This window comes from Rana temporaria, unplaced genomic scaffold (assembly GCF_905171775.1).
Source record: "Rana temporaria unplaced genomic scaffold, aRanTem1.1, whole genome shotgun sequence".
Classification (NCBI taxonomy): Eukaryota; Metazoa; Chordata; class Amphibia; order Anura; family Ranidae; genus Rana; species Rana temporaria.
Window position 1 is genome coordinate 138,065 of NW_024404509.1, and position 22,276 is coordinate 160,340.

General features: G+C 48.9%; 1 pseudogene; it reads left to right on the top strand.

The window, feature by feature from the left end:
* The first annotated feature begins 1,132 nt into the window (after nucleotides 1-1,132).
* Nucleotides 1,133-21,795, top strand: LOC120922030 (annotated as a pseudogene).
* Nucleotides 21,796-22,276: the final 481 nt, after the last annotated feature.

Consider the following 22,276-nt stretch of genomic DNA (forward strand, 5'->3'; position numbering starts at 1 on the left):
GGTCGACTAGTTTCGCGGGGGTGCCGCTTCGTCAGGACAGCCAATCTATACAGTAAATAGTACAATAAAAACATGTAATATACATCAGCAAGGAAATATAATTCAACATAATTCATAATATAGGCTTACCTGATGGGTCAATTGTTAATGCACGGAACCAAGCGGCCCAGGGGAATTCCCCCCGCGGCGAACAGGGGGATAATAGATCGTGGAAATCTAGATGTAAACAAGAATATATGTGTATAGTCATACCCATATGTGTGTGTGTGTATGTATGACCCCAAAGAGCCATATCCTGGCAGGGTGAGGGAGGAAGGAAGAAGGAGAGGGGGAGGGCAGGAGGGATGGGTAGGAAGGAAGAGGTGAGGGGAGAAGAAAAGAAAAAAGAGGACAGAAAAAGAGGGGGGGGGGGGGGAATAAAAGAGTAAAGCAACAGATTTTTGTTTATGGAGCAAAAAATAAAACCCGCAGAGGTGATCAAATACCACTAAAAGAAAGCTCTATTTGTGGGGGAAAAAAGGATGTCAATTTTGTTTGGGAGCCACGTCGCACGACCGCGCAATTGTCAGTTAAAGCGACGCAGTGCCAAATCGCAAAAAAGTGGCCCGGTCTTTGGCCAGCCAAATCCTCCGGGGCTGAAGTGGTTAACACGAGAAAATGTGGGAAGTCTCAAGGGGGTATAAATACTTTTTTAAGGCACTGTAGGCCTGATGCAGAGCCGCATAGCCGAAGCTCAGATTACAAACACAGCTAATTTGATAATCCCCCGCACCCCTCTCAGATAGAGAAAGACAGCCCGAAAGCAAACCTCTTCTGCTCCTCTCAGGGTCCTGATAGCGCCCCGTGTATTCTGCGTCCTGGGGGCAGCCGCTGTTCTTTGTTTAATTAGTTACATTTTTAGATTTTATGGAAATAATAAAAAAATAGATATAAAAACAAAAAGTTCTAAAAAGTGTAAATAAACCTGAATAAATCCATTGTACAGTGTCCTTGTAGTAGAAACCCGCAAACCCGAGTGTCTCCGGCCCGTCTGAGGAATAAAGTTATTTCATATTTGGCTGTCATGTCATTATCCTGACATTGGCTCTTTAAATCCCCTGGAGTGGGGCCAGGCTGGGAGGTATAAGAGGCGTCCTTCCCTCCCCCCCTGCTCAGCACACAGACGCCATGAGAGAGACTCTGGATCATCTGCTCACAGAACGCTCATTAGAGTGCAAGCTCTTGGCCACCCTGGGATGCCTCCTGGCTGTGTCGGTGTACGGCCTGAGATGGAGGAAGAGACGCCGTATCCTCAGGAGGATGGAGGAAGAGAGGGAGAGGAGGGAGGACAGTGTGCGCCTCATGCAGGAGGCTCTGCGCAGATTTCACCTCCAGGTACACAAACATTAGGGTCTCTCCTGTGACCTCACTTCTTGCAGATGAGCCCCACTATACATCGACCAATCAGGGGTCTGTTTTCCATTATGCTTATACAATGGCTTAAGTACTTTACATTCTGATCCAGAACAGTATCCAGATCAGGAAGACTTAACTTCACTTGCTGCATACGACCAGCCCTAGAATGAGGGGAACCCACAACAACCAGCCCTAGAATGAGGGGAACCCACAACAACCAGCCCTAGAATGAGGGGAACTCACAACGGCCAGCCCTAGAATGAGGGGAACTCACAGCGACCAGCCCTAGAATGAGGGGAACCCACAACGACCAACCCTAGAATGAGGGAAACCCACAACGACCAGCCCTAGAATGAGGGAAACTCACAATGATCAGCCCTAGAATGAGGGAAACCCACAACGACCAGCCCTAGAATGAGGGGAACTCACAATGATCAGCCCCTAGAATGAGGGAAACCCCAAACGACCAGCCCTAGAATGAGGAGAACTCACAACGACCAGCCCTAGAATGAGGGGAACCCACAACGACCAGCCCTAGAATGAGGGAAACTCACAATGATCAGCCCTAGAATGAGGGAAACCCACAACGACCAGCCCTAGAATGAGGGGAACCCACAACAACCAGCCCTAGAATGAGGGGAACCCACAACAACCAGCCCTAGAATGAGGGGAACTCACAACGGCCAGGCCCTAGTTTCCGAATGAGGGGAACTCACAGCGACCAGCCCTAGAATGAGGGAACTCACAGCGACCAGCCCTAGAATGAGGAGAACTCACAACGACCAGCCCTAGAATGAGGGAAACTCACAACGACCAGCCCTAGAATGAGGGGAACTCACAACGACCAGCCCTAAAATGAGGGGAACTCACAACGACCAGCCCCTAGAAATGAGGAGAACTCACAACGACCAGCCCTAGAATGAGGGGAAACCACAACGACCAGCCCTAGAATGAGGAAAACTCACAATGATCAGCCCTAGAATGAGGGAAACCCACAACGACCAGCCATCCACGAACGACCAGCCCTAGAATGAGGGGAACTCACAACGACCAGCCCTAGAATGAGGGGAACCCACAACGACCAGCCCTAGAATGAGGGGAACTCACAACGACAGCCCTAGAATGAGGGGAACTCACAACGACCCAGCCCTAGAATGAGGGGAACTCACAGCGACCAGCCCTAGAATGAGGAGAACTCACAACGACCAACCCTAGAATGAGGGAAACCCACAACGACCAGCCCTAGAATGAGGGAAACCCACAACGACCAGCCCTAGAATGAGGGGAACCCACAACAACCAGCCCTAGAATGAGGGGAACCCACAACAACCAGCCCTAGAATGAGGGGAACTCACAACGGCCAGCCCTAGAATGAGGGGAACTCACAGCGACCAGCCCTAGAATGAGGGGAACTCACAGCGACCAGCCCTAGAATGAGGAGAACTCACAACGACCAGCCCTAGAATGAGGGAAACTCACAACGACCAGCCCTAGAATGAGGGGAACTCACAACGACCAGCCCTAGAATGAGGGGAACTCACAACGACCAGCCCTAAAATGAGGGGAACTCACAACGACCAGCCCTAGAATGAGGAGAACTCACAACGACCAGCCCTAGAATGAGGGGAACCCACAACGACCAGCCCTAGAATGAGGGAAACTCACAATGATCAGCCCTAGAATGAGGGAAACCCACAACGACCAGCCCTAGAATGAGGGGAACTCACAACGACCAGCCCTAGAATGAGGGGAACCCACAACGACCAGCCCTAGAATGAGGGGAACTCACAACGACCAGCCCTAGAATGAGGGGAACCCACAACGACCAGCCCTAGAATGAGGGGAACTCACAACGACCAGCTCTATAATGAGGGGAACTCACAACGACCAGCCCTAGAATGAGGGGAACCCACAACGACCAACCCTAGAATGAGGGGAACTCACAACGACCAGCCCTAGAATGAGGGGAACTCACAACGACCAGCTCTAGAATGAGGGGAACCCACAACGACCAGCCCTAGAATGAGGGGAACTCACAACGACCAGCCCTAGAATGAGGGGAACTCACAACGGCCAGCCCTAGAATGAGGGGAACTCACAACGGCCAGCCCTAGAATGAGGAGAACTCACAACGACCAGCCCTAGAATGAGGGAAACCCACAACGACCAGCCCTAGAATGAGGGGAACCCACAACGACCAGTCCTAGAATGAGGGGAACCCACAACGACCAGCCCTAGAATGAGGGAAACTCACAACGACCAGCCCTAGAATGAGGGGAACTCACAACGACCAGCCCTAGAATGAGGGAAACCCACAACGACCAGCCCTAGAATGAGGGGAACTCACAACGACCAGCCCTAGAATGAGGGAAACTCACAACGACCAGCCCTAGAATGAGGGGAACTCACAACGACCAGCCCTAGAATGAGGGGGACTCACAACGACCAGCCCTAGAATGAGGGGAACTGACAATGATCAGCCCTAGAATGAGGGGAACTCACAACGACCAGCCCTAGAATGAGGGGAACTCACAACGACCAGCCCTAGAATGAGGGGAACTGACAATGATCAGCCCTAGAATGAGGGGAACTCACAACGACCAACCCTAGAATGAGGAGAACTCACAACGACCAGCCCTAGAATGAGGGGAACTGACAATGATCAGCCCTAGAATGAGGGAAACCCACAACGACCAGCCCTAGAATGAGGGGAACCCACAACGACCAGCCCTAGAATGAGGAGAACTCACAACGACCAGCCCTAGAATGAGGGAGACCCACAACGACAGCCCTAGAATGAGGGGAACTCACAACGACCAGCCCTAGAATGAGGGGAACCCACAACGACCAGCCCTAGAATGAGGGGAACTCACAACGACCAGCCCTAGAATGAGGGGAACTCACAACGGCCAGCCCTAGAATGAGGAGAACTCACAACGACCATCCCTAGAATGAGGGAAACCCACAACGACCAGCCCTAGAAATGAGGGAAACTCACAACGACCAGCCCTAGAATGAGGGGAACTCACAACGACCAGCCCTAGAATGAGGGGAACTCACAACGACCAGCCCTATAATGAGGGGAACTGACAACGACCAGTCCTAGAATGAGGGGAACCCACAACGACCAATCCTAGAATGAGGGGAACCCACAACGACCAATCCTAGAATGAGGGGAACCCACAAAAAACAGTCCTAGAATGAGGGGAACTCACAACGACCAACCCTAGAATGAGGGGAACTCACAACGACCAGCCCTAGAATGAGGGGAACTCACAACGACCAACCCTAGAATGAGGGGAACTCACAACGACCAGCCCTAGAATGAGGGGAACCCACAACGACCAATCCTAGAATGAGGGGAACCCACAAAAAACAGTCCTAGAATGAGGGGAACTCACAACGACCAACCCTAGTATGAGATCTGTACAATCTCCGTTACACCTCCCAACCACAGTGTATTTCAAGAGCCCTCCTGGCCCAGATACAAATTGTTGGGATAGATCAAGTAGGTCCTCATATTACATAGTTTTGGTTGATCAAAAGTTGGTTGTATAGTCAGATTGTAAGGTGTATGGTGACCCTCAGAAGGACAAGACGCTTATTAGTCCTGATATCTTCCAGCATATAGATTCCTATAGAGGGTAGATCAAGCATTTATATGTTCCTATTGTTTGGGTAGATGTACCCTCCGCTCCCACTTTCCTATAACTGATCCCCCTTATTGTGTCCTTGGCTTCTGAACAATGACTGGAGCCAGTGTTCTCCCACTGACAGTCCACCTTCGGGAATATTCGGGATCGGTTTTGGGAATGGACATTTTCTTTTTTTTTAACATTCTTGTTTTCCATATTGGAAACCAATCTAGAGAACCCGGACTGTTGTCTCCTATAAGATGTGAACTGCCTTCCAACTCCCAATCTTCTCGGTGAGGATCAGTCCTGGTTATTCTGCTCCTCATCTCTCCTTGGCTGGGGACCCCACCACTTATGTACTCTGCTCCTCTTCTGTATGCAATATTTATACTGAGCACTATAGAGATTGGCCCTCCTGGTTCTCCCTGGTTGGGCCCCCACCCCTCCTCTTACAGTATGTACTCCGCTCATCCTCTGTATGCGATATTAAACACTGAGCTCTATAAAGATTGGCCTGTCCCAGTTCTCTTGGTTGGGGAACCCCCCCTTAATTATATACTCCCGCCTCATCTTGTGTATGCAATATTAATACTGAGCAGTTATAGAGATTGGCCGTCCCGGTTCTCTCTGGCTGGGGAACCCCCCCCCCCCCCCCTCCTCTCCACTTATGTACTCCGCTCATCCTCTGTATGCGATATTAACACTGAGCTCTATAGAGATTGGCTGTCCCGGTTCTCCCTGGCCCAGGAACCCCCCCCAATTATGTACTCCGCTCATCTTCTGTATGCTATATTAACACTGAGCTCTATAGAGATTGGCCGTCCCGGTTCTCTCTGGCTGGGGAACCCCCCCCCCCAATTATATACTCCGCTCATCCTCTGTATGCGATATTAACACTGAGCTCTATAGAGATTGGTCGTCCCAGTTCTCTCTGGTGGGGAACCCCCCCCCCCCCCCCCAATATATACTCCGCTTGTCCCGGTTCTCCCTGGCGAGGACCCCCCTCCACTTATGTACTCCACTCATTCTCTGTATGCGATATTAACACTGAGCTCTATAGAGATTGGTCGTCCCAGTTCTCTCTGGCTGGGGGAACCCCCCCCCCCAATTATATACTCCGCTCATCTTCTGTATGCGATATTAACACTGAGCTCTATAGAGATTGGCTGTCCCGGTTCTCCCTGGCCCAGGCACCCCCCCCCCCCCCAATTATGTACTCCGCTCATCCTCTGTATGCGATATTAACACTGAGCTCTATAGAGATTGGTCGTCCCAGTTCTCTCTGGCTGGGGAACCCCCCCCCAAATTATATACTCCGCTTGTCCCAGTTCTCCCTGGCCGAGGACCCCCCCCTCCACTTATGTACTCCGCTCATCCTCTGTATGCGATATTAACACTGAGCTCTATAGAGATTGGCTGTCCCGGTCCTCCCTGGTTGGGGCCCCTCTGGCTGGCAGCCCAGTCTTATGACATGACAGATGGTAGTTAATGTTCTGCAGCCTGTAAACAGACCCGCCCTTCCTCTATCCAAAATCCAGTACTGCAGCAGAGGTGACCCCCGTGTAGACTATTTCCTCACTTGTCCCTGTGACACCTGTACAAGAAATGGGCGCAAGGAGGCACAGACTCAAATTGTGTCCCCATCGGAGAGATTTCCCTTCACTTCCTGTCCTGACAGAGAAGAGTTTATCGAAAATCAAAACTTTTTTTAGTGTTGGATGGAGTGGAGAAGGATTAGAACCCCTGTCAGGTGTTTATTGCTGTGTCCCCTATGGGGCAATTCACCAACTGGTGTCACCGAGACGGAAAGTAATGGGAGGTCCAAAATATTACAGGTGTCACCAGAACAGGAATAGAGGGGAAATCTTCCAACGGGGACACCTATAAAAGAATGGAAGGGGGTTCTTCTCACTCCCTGTTGTGTCTTCAGGACAGGATTCTAACCCGTCCATATTCTATTCATAACAACAACAATTGTGTTTTGTGAACAACTTCTAAATAAACAAAATGTTTGCTAAAAATCGCATCTTGTACATTATGTATTAAAACAATGTATCTATGGAGAGGCCCATGTGCCAGGGGGACAATCTGTGGAGGGGCCCATATCCCGAGGGGGGAGCGGTCTGCGGAGAGGCTCATGTTCCGGGGGGGGGGGGGGGTGACTATCTGTGGAGGGGTCCATGTTCCAGGGGGTGACAATCTGTGGAGGGGCCCATGTTCCAAGGGGGGTAGTCTGTGGAGGGGCCCATGTTCCAAGTGGGTAGTCTGTGGAGGGGCCCATGTTCCAGGGGGGACAGTCTGTGGAGGGGCCCATGTTCCAGGGGGGACAGTCTGTGGAGGGGCCCATGTTCCAGGGGGGACAGTCTGTGGAGGGGCCCATGTTCCATGGAGGACAGTCTGTGGAGTGGTCCATGTTCCCGGGATGACAGTCTGTGGAAAGGCCCATATTCCAGGTAGGGGGCAGTCTGTGGAGGGGCCCATATCCCGAGGGGGGGGAGCGGTTTGTGGAGTGGCCCATGTTCCAGGGGGTGACAATCTGTGGAGGGGCCCATGTTCCACGAGGGGCAGTCTGTGGAGGGGCCCCATGTATCAGAGGGGACAGTCTGTGGAGGGGGCCTATGTTTCAGAGGGGACAGTCTGTGGAGGGGCCCCTGTCTGTGGATGGCCCATGTTCCAGTGGGACCGTCTGTGGAGGAGCCCATGTTCGAGCGGGTGAAAGTCTGTGGAGGGGCCCATGTGCCAGGGGTGACATGTGAGAGTCTGTGGAGGGGCCCATGTGCCAGGGGTGACAGTCTGTGGAGAGGCCCATCTGCCAGGGGTGACAGTCTGTGAAGAGGCCCATGTTCTGAGTAGGGGGATAATCTGTGGAAGGGCCCATATCCCAAGGGGGGGGGGGGAGCATTCTGTGGAGTGGCCCGTGTTCCAGGGGGTGACCATATGTGGCGGGGCCCATGTTCAAGGGGGTGAAAGTCTGCGGAGGGGCCCATGTTCCAGGGGGTGTCAGTCAGTAGAGGGGTCCATGTTCCAGAGCCTCAGACAGTGATGATAAATGTAACTGAACTTAGTCCAAAGCTACAAACTTAACCAACCCTCAGCACAAAGCCATTAGCATAACACTACGTTAAGGTCTCAACAACTGCCCTGGCACCAAGCAATGGGTCTGATACCAGCACCTGACCATGGGTAAGAAATGAGCCATAGGACCAAGCATGGGCCCAACACTAACTGTAGATGAAGGCCAAGGCACCAGGTCATGGGCAAAATAGCCATTTCACCATGTTATGGTCCCTACACCACATCCACACCATGAGTTCAAAACCAGCCCTAGACCCGTATGAGCACCAGGCCCTATGCCTACCAACCTCCCCAGAATCAGATGTTGGGTCCATAAATGCTCAACCACCAATCCATGGTCCTGGCACCAAACCGGACTCGGCTCCAGCACCAGGCTATAGAGCTTCAGGTTTTTCTCAATAGCTATGGCCCCAACACTAACCCTTACATAGTTACGTAATTAGTCTGGTTGAAAAAAGGACACAAGTCCAATCTAGTTCAACCGACACTAACCCTTTTTTTTGTCCAATGACTACAAATCAATAAATCAAATGTTTGTGTTCTTCTAGAACCCAAGTGTGGACCACAGGAGGATTCTGGATCTGACGTTGGGGGAACTGGTCGAGGAGCTGAAGGACGGCTCTCTATCTCCTCAGACGGCTCTCTATGTCTATGTGGAGAAGGTGAACTTCATGTTTGACTTGAATAAGGAGCCCATATCAAATCCAGGCGGATGAGAAAACAATAGCCAGGAAATAAATTCTAAATTCTTCTAATATTTGTATCTGTGGTGGGCGGAGCTTTCACAGATTAATCAATAATGGTCCCCCCCCCCCCAGATGTATAGTACTAATGCGTTGCCTCGGTTGTAGGTGATAGTGTCATGTAGGATCAGGGCCGCTGATAGGCCAGTACAACTGCCCCTTTTGTACCGGGCCCAGCCAGCAGGGGGCCCGGGTAACCTAAAGAGATAAGTAATTCATGTAAAAAAAAAAAAAAACAATCCTCCAGCCATGACCGATCAGAGTCCTAAATACCGAAACCCACTACCATCCCCCTGCTGTTTACTTTTTACGGGGGCCAGGGGTGGAGCTGAAGGGGGCCCCTTCAGGTAGTCTGTATGGGGCCCCATGCTTTCTATCAGCGGCCCTGTGTGGAATTATCAGCCAGATGACCATTTGAACAGTAATGTGCAACTTGAAATCTACTGTATGAATGCAAGATACACTGACGGCGCCAACCAATGGTAAATGAGCGGAGCACACTTCTGTTGCGTACATGAAGTGCATACATCCAAATTACTAATATTCGCTGTAACGGTCAGGGGTTAACACCGTTTACAATATTCCATTCCACCAACCCAAGACAGCTTATCCGACACTCCACAATCCAGCAGACACGATCCATATGGATTTTCCCAGAATAACGAGACACAAGCTCTGTTCTCTGGTTCCAAACGAATGAATACTTTAATGGTAAACTCAGCTCTTCTTATACAGTTAGCAACCAAATATGGACAATGACTCAACTCCACCCACAACATGACACAAGGAACTTCAATACACATTCCTTTAGATAATGACATTCAGATAATCCACATGAGTTAATTACTAGTCATTACCCAGACTTTCTGACTCTGCGAGAAGCTATTCTCACCTGCTACACAATACACATTCCTTTAGTGAACATAAATCAGACGTCTGACATTTACAGTGTGTTAACACATTTTAGCATCAATAGAACTTTCACACAATACAGGGTTAGTTAGCATAGCACCATGAAATATCTTAGGAGCCAGGCTTAATTAACACAATAGACAATAGAATGCAATCACAGCAAGCTTTCATCACTACAGCCAGGTAGCTGGAGGTGATTAACATCAATTAACATCTTTACAGTATGTGTCCCCCACATGAATGAGTCACTCTCCTATTAACCTGTTGGGGTCAGAATAAACAACTTGTAATATTTCAAGATATCCTGCAATACTTGAATTATCATTATTGCCCCATCTCATGTAATTCATGATATCATTTCTCAGTCATCCTATGCCCCTATTGGACATAGGATGACCCTAGACCCAAGAGTCATTAGTGAAGCTGGCACAGGAGTACCCCACATGCTTCAAAAGTCTCTGGGTATCACTGGCCATTCCATTATGTGACGGTATCGGTATGATATCCCCGTCAACGTTCCCTTCTTCCCATAACGACAATCACCCCAATATTCCACGAGGAGGGATATCCCTGGAATCGCCCAGAAAGCCACACATGAGACAAGCTTACTGCTGGAACAAGACACTTTATTGACACAAAAACTCAGCTTATATGTGGTTACAGCCTGTTAGGAACGCCCCCCCCCCTCACACAGTGGGGTTTCCCATACAGATTATAGGAGACAAGTCGGAGCCGACCATGCAGACATGTTTCTTTAGATAAAGACATCAGCGGAGTTAATTACTAGGTGTAACAGCCTGACCACAATGAAGCAATCAGAATAATTAACATGAGCCCCTTATCTAATCATTGTAAACAGTAAGGCCGGTCTCCTTCCCACACACAATAAATCAATTACCATTTGAACTAGGGAGCTGGCTGAGGAAGGGTCATTAACATGTCAATAGCTTGTGACACATGAACCAAGCAGGGAGATTTACACTGACATCCTTCACAATGGCCCCCCTTTTTCTCCCTGCTCCGGCAAACCCGGTTGGACCTTCCCTGGTCCAGTAGGGTTGACGGGTTCAGAGCTTTTAGTCCGAGGTTAACTCCGTTTGGCGTGACTGACCTCCATTGGTAACTGCTTCCGACTCAGGTATGCTACCGGGTCATCAGATCACACGCCGGTCAGTCCCCAAGTCTTTGTGCGATCTGCAAAGTCACCAGAAGTCAGTGTGAAGACAGCGAATGGGTCTGTGCGCCGCCATCTAGGTGTCCCGCTATGGGAGGGGGCAGGTTATGGCTCTGAAGTGACAATCACAGGAGATTCATAAAAAGAAAAAGTTATATTTGTTGAAATGCTGTAGCACTGGTGCTCAGAGTCCGGGGGGGGGGGGGAGAGGGGACTCAGAGCCCCATAAGGTCAGCCACCCCCTGCTCCCTCCGCAGCCGCCGGTTCTCCTCTTTGAGCTTCTCCAGCTCCTTCTCCAGTTCATGGAGCCTGGGGGGGTCAGCCCGCTGTGACCTCAGGTGGTTGTTCTCCTCCTCCATGCGGCTTATGCACTCCTCCAGCTCTATGTACTCACGGATCAGATCCTGCTTGCTCATGTCCTGCAGGCTCTCCACGTGGTCCTTCATCATCAGGAACTGGGTGGTGGTGTAAGGGGCCACCGGTGGGCCCTTGGCGAACATCTCGGCCCGCATCTGGGGCGCCCGCTGCGATTCCATCTCCTCCAGTCGCTTCTTCTCCTCCCAGGTCCGCTGGTTATGACTTCCAGGACCTCTTCTTCTTGGAGGGTTAGCTGGCGGTGCCTCTTTCTGCCAGCTCCCTCCAAGGCCCCTCCGGCTCATGGCGGTCGCCCATGACCAGCTGACAATGGTGTTCCCTGTTGTCCGTAATAACAGATTGTACCATGAGGGCTTCGTAAGGGGTGCCCAATGGTTCTTCCGGACCCAGCTCCTGGAGATCCCAAGCCGAGTCTACACAATGGGCTGCTGCTGGTGGGCGGTACCCAGGTTGAGACCAATTTGACCTGGTGTTGTCGTTCATGGGGCAATTCTGCTTGAAGTGACCCAACTGTTTGCACCGGAAGCAGCGTTGTTCGTTGTCCTCCTGGCGTGGGTAGCGAGGGCTAGATGTCATCGGTCTGTTAGGCGGTTGGTATCTAGCGGCTGGTGGGTGTGAGGGCGCCGTTGGTTGTGGAGGTTGTACCCGTGGTGTGACCTGGTTTGTCTTGCGAGTATCCGCATATTCATCCGCCAACTTCGCGGCCTCTGGTAGAGTCATGGGCCTGCGATCTCTCACCCAATCTTTGACATCCGTCTGGATGTGATTGTAAAATTGCTCCAGGAGCATTAGTTGCAAAATGTCCTCTGCGGTGGTGGCCTGGCTGCTGTTAACCCCAGTTAGAGGCCGACAGGGACAGCTGGCATGCCCATTCTGCGTAAGAGTCTTTCGTGGTTTTGCGTGAGTCCCTGAACTTCTGTCGGTGGGACTCTGGGGTTACTGCATAACGAGCCAGGAGCGCTTCTTTAACCCGGGCGTAGCTATGGATATCCTGATCTGGCACGGTCCGGAAAGCATCAGAAGCTTTGCCTGACAGTTTGCCTGACAATATTGCAACCCACTCTCTTCTAGCTATTCGGTGCAGGTTACATTGTCGCTCAAAGTCTGCCAGGTAGTTATCAATTTCACAGTCCTTTTCATCAAAAGCTTTAAAAGCGCTAAACGGAATCTTCCTTGCGTCTGCTGTGCTGTACTCACTGTTTGGAGAATGTGCGGCTGCTTGTTGGACTGCTGCCAGTTTTAACTGTACCTCTGCGTCCCTTATTTGTTTATCCTTCTGTAGCTCTGCGTCCCTTATTTGTTTAGCCTCCTGTAGCTCTGCGTCCCTTATTTCTTTAGCCTTCTGGAGTTCTGCGTCCCTTATTTCTTTAGCCTTCTGTAGCTCTGCGTCCCTTATTTGTTTAGCCTCCTGTAGTTCTGCGTCCCTTATTTGTTTATCCTTCTGTAGTTCTGCGTCCCTTATTTGTTTAGCCTCCTCCGCTAACAGGTCCATCACTTTCAGAACCACATCCGGCGTTGGGTTCGGGGCCGAACCACGCTAGCTTCTCTCTCATTAGCTTGTTGGCTGGCGATTCCTCCTCCTGAATCACTGGTGTCTCCATCTCTTGTACTGCTGGCGTTGCTGCAATCCCGTCCTCCTGGTCTAGCTCCATTGATTCTGCTATGATGACCCGCTTGGTTTTGTTGCTAGCGATCCTTCCACGAACTTCCAGTAGTTCTTCCAGTGTCTGCTTGGAATCCGGGTGTGAAGGGGAATAGAAGGGAAAAAATCCCGCTGCTACCAACCAATTGTGACGGTATCGGTATGATATCCCCGTCAACGTTCCCTTCTTCCCATAACGACAATCACCCCAATATTCCACGAGGAGGGATATCCCTGGAATCGCCCAGAAAGCCACACATGAGACAAGCTTACTGCTGGAACAAGACACTTTATTGACACAAAAACTCAGCTTATATGTGGTTACAGCCTGTTAGGAACGCCCCCCCCTCACACAGTGGGGTTTCCCATACAGATTATAGGAGACAAGTCGGAGCCGACCATGCAGACATGTTTCTTTAGATAAAGACATCAGCGGAGTTAATTACTAGGTGTAACAGCCTGACCACAATGAAGCAATCAGAATAATTAACATGAGCCCCTTATCTAATCATTGTAAACAGTAAGGCCGGTCTCCTTCCCACACACAATAAATCAATTACCATTTGAACTAGGGAGCTGGCTGAGGAAGGGTCATTAACATGTCAATAGCTTGTGACACATGAACCAAGCAGGGAGATTTACACTGACATCCTTCACACATTACATCCGCAAATGAACCCAACAAGTGTCCCAGGGGAGTCGCACACATTTACTTGGGTACATCCAGTCATTTGGCAGAGATACCTCCAGCTAGTCCAGTTGTTGGGCCCCTAGGGAATATCATAGGTGTGGCCTCCATTTTGGTTTCTGAAAACCTAAATACAGGATCAGTTGCGATTTGGAGATCTTCCATCCGGCACCGATCTGCCAAGAATGCAGCTTGTGACGAACCATGTCAATGGTATGACTCTGGAACTCAATGTCAGCCTAGCTACTCTACTGCTCAGTCCCCAACTGTGTCTGATCTGTCTTGTAATCCTAGCTGTCTATGGGCCATCAGATGCCTAACCTGACCCTACCCTATGCTGGTTCCTAGCTGTCTATGGGCCATCAGATGCCTAACCTGACCCTACCCTATGCTGGTTCCTAGCTGTCTATGGGCCATCAGATGCCTAACCTGACCCTACCCTATGCTGGTTCCTAGCTGTCTATGGGCCATCAGATGCCTAACCTGACCCTACCCTATGCTGGTTCCTAGCTGTCTATGGGCCATCAGATGCCTAACCTGACCCTACCCTATGTTGGTTACTGAGCTAGAGAATCCCAGACCAGAAGATACCAGTTCACTGAGGTAACACGAGTGGCCTATAACTCTATAATAATAAAGAGGTTCACCTATGTAACGAAACATCCCACACTCAGCTTGAGTGCTTTCGTCATATACCGCTTCCTCCCAGTCTGAATCTAGATATCAGATATTCCAACCACTAACAAGCACAAAACAAGACGATACTCGTTTGGTTGTTGAACATGAACTCTTTATTAGAACAAGAATACAAGTCTTATATACAGTTAAAGAGGAGGTTCCTCCCTCCTGCTGATATTACTCTAACAATACACCTGTAACCAGAAACATAAATTAACATGAGCTAATTAACTTATCCCTTAAAGCAGCCGATGTGACTCCCTAACTACAATATACATTATCATACATATCAACACAGAACTCCTTCATACAATTGCAGGGTTAATTAGCACAAACAACAGTGGGTGAAAGACTCTTAGAAGCCATACTAGACTCATTTACATTATGGCAGACAACAGACAGACAGGTGGCTGGAGTTGACATTAGCATCTTCTAACAGTATGTGTCCCAACATTATGAATCAGTCACTCTTTCTAATATGGCATATACAGGGTTCCTATAGTCTGTGTGTCTTGGGGGGGGACATGGACCTGAGTCCAAAGTATTGTAACACCACCTCAAGGGTGCCCAGGCATACAGCTCACAAAGAGCACCGTTCCCCCAAATGCCAGGGCCCATGATCGGTAGGCAAGAGGCTAGCATTCAGTCCCCTCCAAAAGCCTCTGTCCCAGGTAGGTCTGTCACAACCTACTAATATACTAACTGGTGACCACTACACTAATACAGTAGCACAGACCTGGCTATCTGGCACTGTGCACATGAGATAATAACAATACGACAATACGCCAGAGACCCTTCTATCACCAGACTTCAGATACACACAGAAGCGGCAACAGTTGAACTGAACAGAACACAGGAACACTTGACTAATAGTCTCAGCTTCTGGTCTGGATGTCCAATTATGTCTCTGCATTGTGGAAAGTCCTCTTTATAAGATATCACAGTCTTCCAATAGGGGTTTATGATCCAGCTAGCAGGGACAGGAAGTACCTGTCTATAAACAACTAAAGATAACTACTAATTGCCAGCCTTTTACAAATGCAGACAGTAGATGGAAGCAGTTCCTTACAAGGCTATGCATAAAGCATAAGACAAAGTATAACAGACAGTGACATCATTGTAGTACAGGGCTGCCTAGAGGGGTCACTAGCAGGTAGCACAGTACAAAATAACAGCTTATATGAGGAATTCCTTAGTAATAAACAGCACAGTACAGTCTTGTGCAAAGACAGCCATGTGCGTCATCCAGGGGGTGACATTTCTTTCAAAAGAATGCTATCTATATCCCCATGGGTGGAGTCTGTCCAGAGATCCTTAATGGGTGTAGTCTGTCTAGCGATCCCCATGGGTGGAGCCTGTCTGCAGATTCCCATGGGTGGAGCCTATCCTGGACCCCTGTGGTTGACCTCTATGGAATTTTCATCTGGAATCGGGTGTCCTAACAGTCCTCTGTGGGATTTTCACCTGGAATCAAGGGTCCTAACAGTAATGGTAGACCAGGGGGTCAACCACAGGGGTCCAGGAAGAGCTCTGCCCATGGGAATCTGCAGACAGACTCCACCCATGGGGATCTTCAGACAGACTCCACCCATGAGAATCTCCGGACAGACTCCACACATGGGGATCTCTGGACAGACTCCACCCATGGGGATCCCTGAACAGACACCACTTATGGGGATCTCCGGACAGACTCCACCCATGGGGATCTTTGGACAGACTCCACCCATGGGGATCTCCGGACAGACTCCAACCATGGGGATCTTCGGACAGACTCCACCCATGGGGATCTCCGGACAGGCTAGAAAGGAAGTATTCTGAGGCCAGGAAACGCAGGACCCCCCACAGTGACTGGACTTAATATGAAGTGGTTCTCATTCTAGGAGCAACAAGAAGGACCCCAAACACCTGGTAACCTCTTAGTGCCCAGTGACTGCTGTCCCATCAGGCATGGTGTCTCTGAGCAAGGCAGGAAACACTGAGTGTGTCTAGGAATCCTGGGGATTATAGGAAAAGGACTTAAAGGGACCCCACACCCAATAATGAGCAAGGTGGGTAAGCAGGGACACCACTACACTAGACATGGTCAATAATGTTTATCATATTCCCCAACAGGCACTTGAAGTACACAGTGATCTGAACTGTGTGACTGTCTTCATGTCCGACTGTGAAACTCAGATCAAGAAATTGCAGGAGAGAGAGGAGAGGGGCCCTCTGTACGGGGTCCCGGTATCCATAAAGGAGCAAGTTGGCTACCAGGTAATTATATTGGCATACAATCATATCTTCCTACATTATTTTCTTATAGTGTGATACAAAAGCATGCCTGTGTTTATAGTGTTAGCTCTGAAAGGAAGGACTTTGTTTTGGTAGGAAGAGTTCCAGGAACAGACGCACCAATTTTTTATGGTGAGGGGGTCTATAAAATTTCCCATTTATTTATTAACCTGAACGGGCTGTCCTGGATGGGTGGTTTTAACCATCCTCTGTGGGATTTTCACCTGGGATTGGGGATCCTAACCATCCTCTGTGGGATTCCACCTGGAATCGGGGGTCCTAACAGTACTCGTGGGATTTTAACCTGGGATCCAAACTGTTCTCTGTGGCCATAGGATGCATTAAGAAAAAACTCCTTTAAATTGTATCTGGGTCCTATGAGTCCTCTGTGGGATTTTCACCTGGGATTGGGGGTCCTATGAGTCCTCTGTGGGATTTTGACCTGGTATTGGGGGTTGTATGAGTCCTCTGTGGGATTTTCACCTGGGATCGGGAGTCCTCACATTTCTCCTTGGGGTTTTCAGGGTCACCCCTCCACATGTGGCCTGGTTCAGTATCTGGATGCTCTGGAGGAGGAGGACAGTGTCGTAGTTAAAGTCTTGAAGAAACAAGGAGCCATTGTGTTTGCCAAGACCAACGTGCCGCAGAGCCTGATTTGGTGAGGCAGAGCTCAGGAACCCATAGACACCAATCACATCTCACCATCCATTGGTTTACAAATAATTCATCTTTTTCATTGTTTGCCAGCATTGAGACCAGTAACCCCACCTATGGGTATACCCGGAACCCCCACAACAAAGCCAAAGCCTGTGCAGGCTCCACAGGAGGGGAGGGGGCCCTGATTGGAGGTGGGGGCTCCATCCTAGGAATTGGAACAGATATTGGTGGCAGCATCCGTTTGCCGTCCAGCTTCTGTGGAATTGTTGGGTTTAAGCCGTCACCAATCAGACTCAGGTGAGCCAATGATATCATTAATCATATCGCCCTGTTTGAATATGGAATGGAATCTAAACCCCACCTTCTTTTCTAGTATTAGTGGTGTCCGCCCATGTGTGGATGGAATGACAACAGGTAGGTCCGCCTCAAGACTTAAATATCCTACATATAGGATTATATAATAATACATAACACATAAGGTGGGGTTATTGAAAGCTCATTCTCCCAAAGTCGTAAATCTGTTATCCGTGAAGTTGGTGGAGTCTTATCAGGACGAGGAGGGTTTGATTTAACACAGTTGGGTGCCATACTATCTCTACACAGGTGTTTTTAATTGGACAAAACCAGTTATAAATCACTTTAATGAACATATAGAAATTCTGGGAATGAATACGTTTGTCTGGTTGTAGGACAGGTGTCAGATTTACGGTTAGTTACATTGATGTAGATCAGGGATATGCAATCAGCGGACCTCCAGCTGTTGCCAAACTACAAGTCCTATCATGCCTCTGCCTCTGGGTGTCATGCTTGATGCTGTCAGAGTCTCGCTATGCCTCATGGGACTTGTAGTTTGGCAACAGCTGAAGGTCCACTAATTGCATATCCCTGATGTAGATCTTAGCAACCAATCATATCTAGAAGAGATGGCTAAGATACGGCTTGTAAAGGTCTATAAATGCAAGTTTTACAATTGCTAGACAGACAAGTCAAATAGTAGCTTATAAGCCTGAACTCTATGTATGCTGCCCTTTTGCACGGGTCATAGAGAGCAGAACCAATGGGCAAATATCTGTCCTTTTGTTGTAACTTGTCTCCTCGTACGAGTCAAATAAAGAAAACTTCTTGACCCTGAGTGTGGTCTAAGGTGAATTTCCCTCACAGGTAAATTTGGGGTGTATTTTGAGTGTGTGTTTAGGGCACATTTAGGGTGTCTGATGAGGGCACATTTGGGGTGTATTTGGATTGTGTGTTTAGGGCACACTTGGGGTGTTATTAGGGTACGTTTGGGGTGTTGTGGGGAATTACATTAACTCTGTTTCCCACATTTCAGTGTCTACGTGCATTGGTCCAATGGCACAAGATGTGGACGGTCTGGTTCTGGCTATGAGAGCTCTGCTGTGTGATGAGTTGTTCCGACTTGACCCAAATGTTCCCCCCATCTACTTCAATGAGGAGGTAAGGAGGCCTAATCTACAGGTGTGTTGTATTGCACTAAGCTGTTTTGACTAATCAGTAAAGGGTGACAATGGATCTTATATCTCTCCATGGATTGGGAGGGTGATAGTGCAGAGGATAGACTTTTCTCTGTATTCACTGACCAGTACATTGACCACACTTTGCCTTTTGTAGAAGTTTTCCGGTAATAAGCCTCTCCGTATCGGATATTATGAGGAAGACGGATTCTTTCAGCCAAACCCCAGTATGAGGCGTATTCTGCTGGAGACAAAGAAGCTTCTAGAGGAGGCCGGACACACGGTGAGTGGTCAGACTTTGGGTTTGTGGGGTCATGTATGGTAGAAGTCTCTACCATATCCAGGGAAGTGGTTCATATGTTATATTCTGGTGGGGGGTATCAGTGGGAGGTTAAAGGAATAGCACATTGAGCGCTGAGCTGATGTTATGTAGAGTCCACACAACATAAAGACACAGCCATGCACAGATACCAACACAACACTTGTATTGTCTCCTCAGCTGATCCCCTTCAAAGTACCACGAGTGCATGATTTATTGGATTTGTTCGTGAAGGTATTGCTCGGAGATGGAGGCAGAACGTTGGCAGATAAATTGTAGGTTCTACGTTATATGGTGCCATAACCCATAGCAACCAATCAGAAGTCATCTGCTGCTAATCTGACTGTGCTGGAAGGAATGGGAGGTTGGGGTGTCATGTTGAAAAGGGGCATTTGATAGAATTTGTATTGTTATTTGCTACTGCGAGGTTGTGCAACATTTCTATAGGTCTTTATAGGTCTACTCTGTATTAACTTATTTAATTTGTCCTACATTGTACTCATACACCGACTGTTTGAATACACTGAATCCTGCATTATATTGTATGGATGAATCCTATACAGAGCTGGCTGGTTGATCTGCGGTTGGGAGTTCTGTAGACATTTGTTCTTACATGGCTTCTATTGTGTCAGCTGATTGTGGAATGTCTGCCAACCAAATCCTATGCTGATCTTGATGAGATACAATGATATGAAGAGATATGGAGAAGCCATGTGACCTTTCCAGGGAGCAGACGTTATAATTTCCAACACAACAGAAGAAATACTGTTACCAAAGAATAGCCGAATTATGACTCTGGGAGACAATGGTGTAGATTTATAAAAACTGGTGCAAGGGGTTAGCAAACATTCAGGAGTCTCCTCTCATTTACTTGACAATTTTTTAGAGAAGTGGGGGGTTACCGTGTGTTGGTTGTGTGAGTGGCTGTGGTGACCAGGTTGCTTCTTTTGGTCCCAGTGATGTGTGTTATACCTTGTAGTGTGGTGGGTGGGTTGGATGTTGTGGTGGGTGGGATGGATGTTGAGTTGAGTGTTGTGGTTTGTGGGTTGGATGTTGGGTTTTGTGGTGGCTGGGTTGGATGTTGTGTTGGGTTTTGTGGTGGGTAGGTTGGATATTGGGTAGGATGGGTGTTGGGTTGTTTGGATGTTGTGTTGGGTATTATGGTGGGTAGGTTGAATGTTGTCTTGGATATTGTGGTGGATAGGTTGGATGTTGTGTTGGGTTTTGTGGTGGGTGGGTTGGATGTTGTTAGGTTTTGTGGTGGGTGGGTTGGATGTTGTGTAGGGTTTTATGGTGGGTAGGCTTGGTGTTGGGTATTGTGCTGGGTGTTGGGTATTGTGGTGGGTAGTTTGGATGTTGTGTTGGGTTGAGTATTGTAGCGGGTAGCTTGGATGTTCTGTTGGGTATTGTGGTAAGTAGGTTGGATGTTTTGTTGGGTTTTGTGGTGGGTAGGTTGGATGTTATGTTGGGTTTTGTGGTAGGTGGGTTGGATGTTGGGTTTTATGGTGGGTAGGTTGGGTGTTGGGTATGGGGGGGGGGTATGGGTTTACCGTATGTTGGTCGTGTGAGTGGCTGTGGTGGCCAGGTTGCTTCTTTTTATCCCAGTAATGCGTGTTACGCCTTGTATTGTGGTGGGTTGGATGTTGTGGTGGGTGGGTGGGTTGGATGTTGGGTTGATTGTTGTGGTTTGTCAGTTGGATGTTGGGTTTAGTGGTGGCTGGGTTGGATGTTGTGTTGAGTTTTGTAGTGGCTAGGTTGGATGTTAGGTAGGATGGATGTTGGGTAGGTTGGATGTTGTCTTGGATATTGTGATGGATAGGTTAAATGTTGTGTTGGGTTTTGTGGTGGCTAGGTTGGATGTTGTGTTGGGTATTGTGGTGGGTAGGTTGAATGTTGTGTTGGGTTTTGTGGTGGGTGGGTTGGATGCTGTGGTGGGTGGGCTGGATGTTGGATTGAATGTCGTGGTGGGTGGGTTGGATGTTGGGTTGGGTTTTGTGGTGGGTATGTTGGATGTTAGGTAGGTTAGATAATGTGTGGGTAGGTTGAATGTTGTGTTGGGTTTTATGGTGGGTAGGCTTGGTGTTGGGTATTGTGGTGGGTAGTTTGGATGTTCTGGTGGATAGGTTGGATGTTGTGTTCGGTATTGTGGTGAGTGGATTGGATGTTGTGTTGTATGGGTTGGATGTTGTTTTGGGTTTTGCGCTGTGTAGGTTGGATGTTGTGTTGGGTTTTGGGGTGGGTATGTTGGATGTTTTGGTGGGTAGGTTGGCTATTTTGTGGTGGGTAGGTTGAATGTTGTGGTGGGTTGGATCTTGTGGGTAGTTTGGATGTTCTGTTGGGTATTGTGGTGGGTAGGTTGGATGTTGTGTTGGTAATTGAGGTGGGTAGGATGCATGTTTTGTGGTGGGTAGGTTGGATGTTGTGTTGGAGATTGTGGTGGGTATTGTGGTGGGTGGGTTGGATGTTTTGGTGGGTGGGATGTTGTGTTGGATATTGTGTTGGGTAGGTTGGATATTTTGTAGTGTTCTGGGTATGGGGGTGGTTAGGCTGTATATCATTGGGTCAGGTAAAGTCACGTTGAATTAATTAGTTTCTGTGGTAGGTTACACACTCAACTTTTGTCAATTTTTTCCTCCCGCCAGTAAAGACGACTTGTTGGACTCACATCTTCAGGACACGTTTCTTATGTGAAGATTCCAGGAGCAGTGAAGAGGACCCTGTCCTTCATTCTTGTCCAATAGTGAGCATCCATACACTTACACAGATCAGATCTGCTGATGGCACCCTCTGTATGATTTTTGTTGGTGGTTCCTCAGTACTTTTAGGATAGATTATTTTGGCCCTCGCGCTGGCATGGCAGAGAAGACTTCATTGTCTAAGATCGGCTTCTGGTGCCATACAGCTCGATCCACATTTCTCCAAAGAGCTGCAGCCGGTGAGAGTCTTCCTGCCATGACACACCGGTGAGAGTCTTCCCTGTCATGGCACACTGGCAAGAGTCTTCCCTGAGATGGCACACTGGCGAGAGTCTTCCCTAAGATGGCACACTGGTGAGAGTCTTCCCTGCCATGGCACACTGGTGAGAGTTTCTCTGCCATGGCACACTGGCGAGAGTCTTCCCTAAGATGGCACACTGGCGAGGAGGTCTTCCCTAAGATGGCACACTGGTGAGAGTCTTCCCTGCCATGGCACACTGGTGAGAGTCTTCTCTGCCATGGCACACCGGTGAGAGTCTTC